This window comes from Cnephaeus nilssonii, assembly GCF_951640355.1.
Source record: "Cnephaeus nilssonii genome assembly, chromosome: 13".
Classification (NCBI taxonomy): domain Eukaryota; kingdom Metazoa; phylum Chordata; class Mammalia; order Chiroptera; family Vespertilionidae; genus Cnephaeus; species Cnephaeus nilssonii.
Genome location: NC_137084.1, coordinates 357,977 through 366,245, shown reverse-complemented (window position 1 = coordinate 366,245; position 8,269 = coordinate 357,977).

The window sequence follows — 8,269 nt, the reverse complement described above, 5'->3', positions numbered from 1 at the left end:
GGACTCAGACACCCTGAGGAAGGGAGGGGTTGTGGCAGGGTCACCGAGCCCCTATTTTAATGGACGGAGATGGGGGTCCCCTAGAGTGGGCCCCGAGCCCCGAGCCCCGGTTTGCCAGCAGCCAAGCCCTTCTCTTGACAAGTCCTGGGGACCTTGCCCCGGCCCGGCCCCACGCGAAGGCCCTGGTGCGGCGCTGGGCTGGAGCCAGGCCAAAGGTGAGCCTCTTCTCCCAACAGGCTGCCCCCTCCCGGGATCGGGCTCGCGGCAGTCCTGCTGCGGGCTGTTTGCTGGTCCCTCCCCGTTGCTGTGGTGACGACCTGGGTGCAGGGGGTGAGCCATACCTCCAAGGTGACTCAGTGTGCTCTGCCCCCTCCCATACAGCCCCCGGCTCCCTCCTGGGCTCCCACCTTGGCCCCCGGCCCCTGGCCCCTATCCCCCGGCCCCCAGCAAGAATGTTCCATGACCCCGTGGGCAAGCATGTGTCCCAGCACGTCAGGCCGAGGGCGCCTGGCCGGCGCCTGCCCCCTCCCGCCTGCAGGCCTCCCTGCCTGGCTGGAGTTGCCCCGCCCATGAGTCCACCCTGGCCATCCTGGGGTCCTGTCCTGGGGCTCCCGGGGCCTGGCTTCCTGGTCGCAGAGGCTTCCCAAGTCCCCCTGCTTTCCATGTGGTCCCCAAAACCCACTGGCCTCAGTCCCCTCGCTGTCCCACGGCCCAAGTCTGCGGCCCGCACACACGCCTGGACCCCAGTCTGCGGAGGGGGCTCAGGCAGGGAGGAGGCAGGGAGGAGACCGGGGGGGAGTGGGCAGACGTGCGGAACCGAAGCCGGGCGGCCGGAAGGCCTTTGAGTGATCCTCTCGTGGGGGGCTGTTGGGGACCCTGCCGCCTCCCTGACCCTGGAGGTCAGGGCAGTTCAGAAACGGCTCCGGCCGGTGGTCCTGACGGACAGGGACAGCTGTGTCCCACCGCCCGGGCTATTTCGGCTCCAGAGGAGCAGGAGGGCTGGCACAGGCTCGGCATCCCGGCGGGCAACCCGATAGCTGCAGATGGAGGGCATTCCTGGCGCCCACATCACCCTCCCGGGCAGCTGTCGCTCCCCTCACCCGCCAGCCCCCCCCCCCCCCCCCCGAGGCTGGGAACACATAGTTTTCCCGTTTTGTACCAGCCGAGGGGCCAGCGCAGGTTTAGCCGGGGTGAGGCGGGCAGGGGGACAGGCCTGGCCGGGAGGACCCTGGGAGGTGAGGGCAGGCCAGGACGGGAACCCCAGCTGCTTCTCACCCCACGGGACCTCCTCGGGACCCGCCTGCACCTCCCGCCAGGAGTTACTTTAGGAGGCACCTCTCAAACGGGCACCCCTCCTCCCAGGGGCACAGGGACAGCTCAGCAGGCCACGTGCCAGGTGGTCCCAGGGTCCGGGGAGACCTCCACTGGGGGTGCTGGAGTTCGCAGCGTGTTTCCCCACACACTCGGCCACACCTCCCCTAGCAGGGGCCAGGGCGCCCCCCCTGCCCCCCCTTCTTCCTGGCGGGCAGGGTGAGACACCGGCCACCCCTGCCTGCACACACCTCTCCGGGGCCCAGGAGCACCCGGGGCCACCTGCAGAATGCGGGGCGCTCTTTAAGGGGGAGTCTGTGCTGAGCCGACACTGGGGAGCAGGGAGCCCCTGGAGGGGCCATGCCACAGGCCGGCTCAGGGGGGACGAGAGCCTTGGTGCCGGCGGGTCAACCTCGCCACCTCCTGACCTCACTGCTTCCCCTCAGGGTTCGGGGACGAGACGGAGGGAGGGTTCCCTCCCAGACCAGCAGCCTCCCCGGCACTTCTGTGGACGTGGCCTGATTGGGGGCCACACGGGGCAGCGGCCATGGGGGTCGCTCCGGGGTGTGTGGGTCCAACCCAGCACCCCCTGCCGAGCCTGGACAGGCACACGCGGGTGGACGCTGGGCCGTTGGACCGGCCTCTGGAGGCCCTGCGTCGCACACTGCCACCCCGCGGCCGGGCGGGGAAGCTTGCCCAGCCCCGGGCTGCGTGCCACACCCAGCAGGGCCACGGGACGTGACAGGCCGCCCAGGGGCGGGGCATGGTGACGGACAGCCTCAGGGAAAGGCCGGGGACAGGAGCCCCCAGGCCTTGCACAGCACTGGGACGCATCTGGCACCGGGGTCCTGGGGTGGCCCCGACGTCAGCCCCGTGGAGAGCTCGGGCACCCTCCCCCACCTGCCGCGTCCCCGGCCGGCTTTATTGTGCCCGCGTTTTAGACAAACACAGTCAAGGCTGTACCCACGGCCTCACAGTTGCAAGGCCAGCAGCAGACGCCCCGGCTCCGGGACGGCCTCCGTCACCCTAACCCCGAGACGGGGCCTCACCCCCCAGGTCCCGATGGCCCGCTGGGGGTCCGCGTTCCGGCTGCGAAACCACAACCCGGCCTTGGACGGCCACGGCGGCAGGAACCTCACGGCTGCCGCGCCCACCAAGGCCCGGCCCCGCGGGCGACTTGTGACCGAAGCATGGGGGTCCCGGGGTGGGACTGGCTTCCCGGCAGAGCCCCCGTGCCCGTCTGCCGGCCCCGGCCGGGCCTCCCTAATGACCTGTTTCGAGGCCCTTTGATCTGATCCAGCCTTTAATCACCAGCCCCTACAGAGCCGACACCCGCACCCCCGGCCCCGGCCCACGCAGGGAGCACGATCCGGGCACCACACCAGCGGCAGCCCGAGCTGGGTCCTGGGGGCTCGCGTCCCAATCGGGGCCCAAGAGGACATTCCCGGTCATGATCCTTGGCCTGTCCCGGGCAGCTGGACGCTTCCTCCTCCGTCACCCTCGCGCTCTCTGAGCACCGGGGCCGGGCAGTCATGCTGGGGAGCAGCGCCCGTCAGCGGCCTCCGACCACGTCCCAGCGTTGCCCAGTGGGAAGGCCTCTGTCTCGCCAGGGTGTCCGGCCACAGCTTAGTGACACGGCACAAAGTGGGGTGTGGGTGGAGGGGATGGCTTCGGGGCTCAGTGCGGGCATCGAGCTGCAGGAGCCCTGCTCTTTGGAGGTACCCTTCCCTCCCTCCCACACACGTGCACACGCACACGGACGTGCACACACATGTGCACACACACGTGCACACGGACGTGCACACACACGTGCACACGCACCAGCAGGACACGAGGCCTCTGCAGCACCAGCTCCCGCCGCCCCCGCCCGGGCAGCAGGCGTGGGTTATGAGGGCTACAAATCAGAGGCCACACCGTGGGGGGCTGACGTGGGTCTGAAGTTACTGGGGGCCTGGCCGCCCAAAGCCCGGGAGAGCCTGGTGGGGAGCACCCAGCTGCTCAGGCGTCGGACTCGCAGCCCTTCGCGAAGCAGCGGTCTGAGGCTTCACCCCGGCCCTGGGCCTGCCGCACAGGCTTCTGGGAGGCACCTCCCCCGCCGCGGGGAGGGGCTGCCTGCAGCTGTGAGGTGAGGGGAGCTGGGGGTCCCCACGGGCGCCTGCCCCCTTCCGAAAGCTCCTCCCAGAAGCCTCGGAGGCCCAGACCCTCTCAGGGGCCTTCACACTTTCCGGAGTCTCTTTTTTTGTTTGTTTTAAATATTTTAAATTTTATTTTTATTGATTTCAGAGGAGAAGGGAGAGGGAGAGAGAGAGAGAGATGGAAACATCCATGATGAGAGAGAATCACCCATCGGCTGCCTCCTGCACGCCCCACACTGGGGGTCAAGCCTGCAACCCGGGCACGTGCCCTGACCGGGAATCGAACCCTGACCTCCTGGTTCATAGGTCGACACTAAACCACTGAGCCACGCCAGCCGGCCCAGCAGGAGTCTCTTCAAGCTTCCCCCGCCAGGCGGGCAGTGGGCAGCTCCAGACACCTGCCCAGGCCTGCCACCCAGAGACTGTGCCCAGGGACCGCACCCGGGCATTCACTCCGGTGCCAGGCGGCAGCTCAGGGCTCTCCTCCTCACACCCACCCCCCCCCCCCTCAACCTGGCAGCATGGAGATTGTCACGGGGCTGGAGGAGGGATGGGGAGAGGATGGCCAGGGCATGGGGACAAGGGGTCGGGCCTGCAGGGCTGAAGGGACCGGCGGCTGGCGAAGGGGGTCAGAGAAGAGGGTCTGTGCTCCACCCCCATGGCTGTCCACTGGGCACCCCAAGCTCAGCAGAGCAGGGGGCTGCCTCAGGGACCCTCTCGGGGGCCCATGGAGTTGCACCAACGTGCACGAGCCCATGTGGGAAGGGAAGGAGGACGGGAGCTCCTGTTGGAACCGGCAGACCAGCAGTCTCCAGCCTCCAGCCTCCCTGACCTCTGACCTCCAGGCCCTGCTCCCTGCAGGGGACACAGACTCCATGCAGAAGGGTAGGGACTTAGGGAGTCCTCCTCGTGCACGGTTCTTGATGAGAGGGGCTGGCCAAGCTTCCAGGGGTGAGAGGGAGCCGCCCGCTCCGTCCCAGGGTAAGCGGCACGGGCGCTGGGATGTTTGCCACATGTCGGGGGCCTGGGGCTGACCCCCCGTTGCTGAGGGTGTGGGCGTCTGTCCTATCTTTGCAACCGACTCTAAGTCCCTTCAGGGCACAGAACCGAGTGCATTCCTGGGAGCTCTGTGGAAGGGGAGCCCCCAGCCCCCAACGCTGCGGAGGCAGAAGCAGGGCCCTGCAGAGCGGGGCGGGCAGAGCGCAGCTGTGAGGGGAGAGGAGGACCCCCGCCCCCCCGCCGCCCCCACGCCGCCTGTGCGGGAAGGAAGGCAGGCGCCCCTCTCCCCTCATCATAACGTCAGGGCTGCAGCATCCACCCCAGGAGGCTGGGGCCAATCAAAGCCAGATGTGGGAGCAACACAAAAATGCTGATTATTTTGACTAGGAAAAGCCCTATTTACAAAGAAATAATGAAGTGATTTGGGGGGCTTGGGCTGCGGGTGATCTCAGCCGGGAGGAGTGAACGCAGATGCTGAGCAGGTCGCTGCTGGACCCCGAGGGGAGGGTCCCGGGCGGCTGCCTCCAAGGCCAGGGGCCCTCCTGTCCCCACAGGCATCTTGCTGAGCCCTGTGGGGTGCAGCGCCTTCGGCTGAGCTGGGTGCACATCTGAGAGGTTCCTGGGATGCAGACCAGGCTCTCGCCCCTTTTGCCCGGGAAGCAGAGGCGTCCCAGAACCCGGGGGGAGCAGAGCGCTGAGCTGGCAGGAATGGAGGGGTGTCTCCGCAGTGGGTCACCCCCACACACAGAGGGAGTCCCGGCATGGCTCAGAGGGGGGTGCTGTGCTCCAAAGGGACTTCGAGTTGGTTGCAAAGACACCTCTACCCTCTGCCACGTGGGGTTCAGCCCAAGGCCCCCACATGGGGGACCCAGCACACACACACACACACACACACACACGCACGCACACGCACACGCACACACCACCCCGCCTGGGCACTGGAGGATTTCTGAGGGTGAGAGCCGAGTGTCCTCTGAGAGGAGCAGGCCCTGGGGTGCAGCACTTAGAGGGGCACGGGGAAGTGGGGGGAAACGCAGGGCAGCTGCACAGGTGGAGGCCCGGACCCCCCTCCAACTCCCAACCCAGGGGGGCTCAGGGACAGAACACCCGAGGGAGCGGGGACTGTCCGAGGACGTACCCCCCTCCCCGCGGCCTTCGGGGACTTGGGGGATTGGAGAGACCCTTCCACGGAGGGCAGGCCGCTCCAGTTCCAGTGGGACCTTTCGGGTGACGTGGCCTGTGGCGTGGAAGCAGCCCACGCCCATGCGGACACGGCCCTCGGGCGTGTGCACACCCACACGGACACTCACTCAGCCCCGAAGCCGATGGGCCCGGAGGGCACCGCGCCGAGTGAGAGAAGCCGGTCGGTCACCCAAGGCCACACGTGTGACCCGTGTCTCAGAACCTCCCGAATCCACACGGTGGCAGCAGGTCGCAGCGGGCAGGGTGGGCCGGGCAGGGGGCAGGGGGCAGGGGCAGCGTGGGAATGTTCTAAAACGGATCAAGGGGACGGCACCTGACTCGGGCATCGATGGAAGGACGCCTTTTCAAGGCGCGGGGACTGCAGGCTCTGGTTGCTGTGTCTCAATAAAGCCGCTGAAAACAGACGCAAACAGCCCGGCCGGCGTGGCTCGGGGGTTGAGCACTGACCTATGAACCAGGAGGCCAGGGTTCGATTCCTGGTCAGGGCAGTGTGGGGCGTGCAGGAGGCAGCCGATGGGTGATTCTCTCTCATCATGGATGCTTCTCTCTCTCCCCCTTCCTCTCTGAAATCAATAAAATATATTTTTTTAAAAAGATACACGAATGCCCACACCTGCCCTTCCTGCCCCATGACGGGCGTGACGGCTGACACAGCCTCGCACCAGCCAGGCAGGCGCCCGGCCCCCAGCTCGCGAGGGTGATGGCGTGACGGTGGCAGAGGTGCCAGCACCACCCAGCACCTCGCTGCCTGCCTGTCCGGACCTCCCGCCCTGGCCAACCCCATTCCCAGCCCACCTCTGCTGGGGAGCTGCCCTGGTCACCACTCCCCCAACATTCACGCACGACAATCGCACTGGACGGCGGGAGGTGGAAGGCACCCAGACACGCTCACTCCCGAGGGGCCTGGCTTCTCCAGCTTCTGCTGTTTAGGACCTGGGTGGGGGGCGGTCCCTGACCTGGGTCCCTGCTCGAGGCTGGGCCTGAGGGAGGAGGGCAGTGGGGAGCGGAGGCCAGAAGACGGGTGGACACCCTCATATGGAACTTGAGGCTCCTTCTCGGCAGAGGGGCTGGCCGGGCGGGTGGGGCGTCCGCTGCAGGGAGTCACTGAGGGGGCTCAGCGGAGCCGGGTGACAACGTGAGGGGGCCCAGGGAGGACCCTGCTGGTCCTGAGAGGAAAACCTGAGGCTGAGGAGACGCTGGCCAGTGGGCTCCTGCTCCGCAGAGGCCTGCCTGGGGCAGTGGGGGTCTGGATGCGTCTGTGGCCCTGGAGCCGGGCCTGGGGCAGCTCAGTCATCACCGACTGAGGAGTGAGGAGTGGGCCCAGGGCACTCGAGGGCGGGAGGCGCTGGTCCCAGTCCCCACAGCCCCCTGTCCCTGCAGCCGTGTCTCCCTCCCTCCCACAAAGCAAGCACCACCCACCGGCTGACAACAGACATCACCGGCGCCTGGGCAGTGCTGCGGGCTGCGGGCTCTGCTCTGATATCATCGGGCCTGGACATTGCTGTGGGCTCTGCTCTGCTCTGCTCTGATATCATCGGCGCCTGGGCAGTGCTGCGGGCTGCGGGCTGTGCTCTGCTTTGACATCACAGGGGTCTGGGCAGTGCTGCGGGCTGCGGGCTCTGCTCTGATATCACCGGGCCTGGGCAGTGCTGCGGGCTGCGGGCTGCGGGCTGCGGGCTCTGCTCTGATATCACCAGGGTCTGGGCAGGGCTGCGGGCTGCGGGCTGTGCTCTGCTTTGACATCACCAGGGTCTGGGCAGTGCTGCGGGCTCTGCTCTGCCTCAGCCGTTTCCTCTCCCCCAGGAGCTGCCCACCAGCCCCCAGCCCCCAGCCAGAGGCACCCACGGAGGGGAGCCTGGCCCACTGGGTCGGGCCCCTGCTAGGGCTTCCAGCAGGACTGGGCCTCTGCAGGAGCCGACGGCCGTGGGGGCCACACGGGGGTCTTATGGGGAGGCCTCCTCTGGTCCCCATGCAGGGGGGTGCACGGGGGGGGGGGGGGGCAGCTACGAAAGAAAAGGGAAAAATGAGTCACCGAGAAGCAGGGGCTCACGCTCTCTGGGCAGAGGCGCCTCCCAAGGCCTGGTCCCCCCTCCCCAGCCCCCGCAGGGAGGGTCTGGGTGGGGAGGGGGCAGCCCCCAGCCCCCTGCCTGGGGTGCAGCCCAGCAGGCCCCCAGCTGAAGGCCCATTTCAAGTAACTCCCACCCCCGCATTCCCTGCCTCACTGCTGGCCCAGACCCTTCCCTCCCCCACCCCTCCCTGCATTCCCATAGGGGCCCTGCTGGCCTGGGGCGCCAGGGAGGCAGAGGACCCTGAGGTTGGGGGGCCCTCCTCCCCCCAGCAGGGAGGGCCTGCAGGCCAAGGCTGCCCTGGGAGGAGCCTGTGGGGGCGGCTGGGCTGGAAGGGCAGCAGCGGTGAGGAATGAGATTCCCCTCCCAGCCTTGAGTTGGGGTCCTGGGGGCTGCAGGGCCCCATGAATTATTTCTCTAAGGAAAATACCGTTGCCTGGTCTCCAGTTCACTTCCGGACCCTCCCGTCACTTTAAATCAACACTGAAGGGCGGAGTTTGCCCGGACCTTCACCCTGCAGGCGTGGAGGGGTGCCTGAGCCGCCATCCTGTCGGG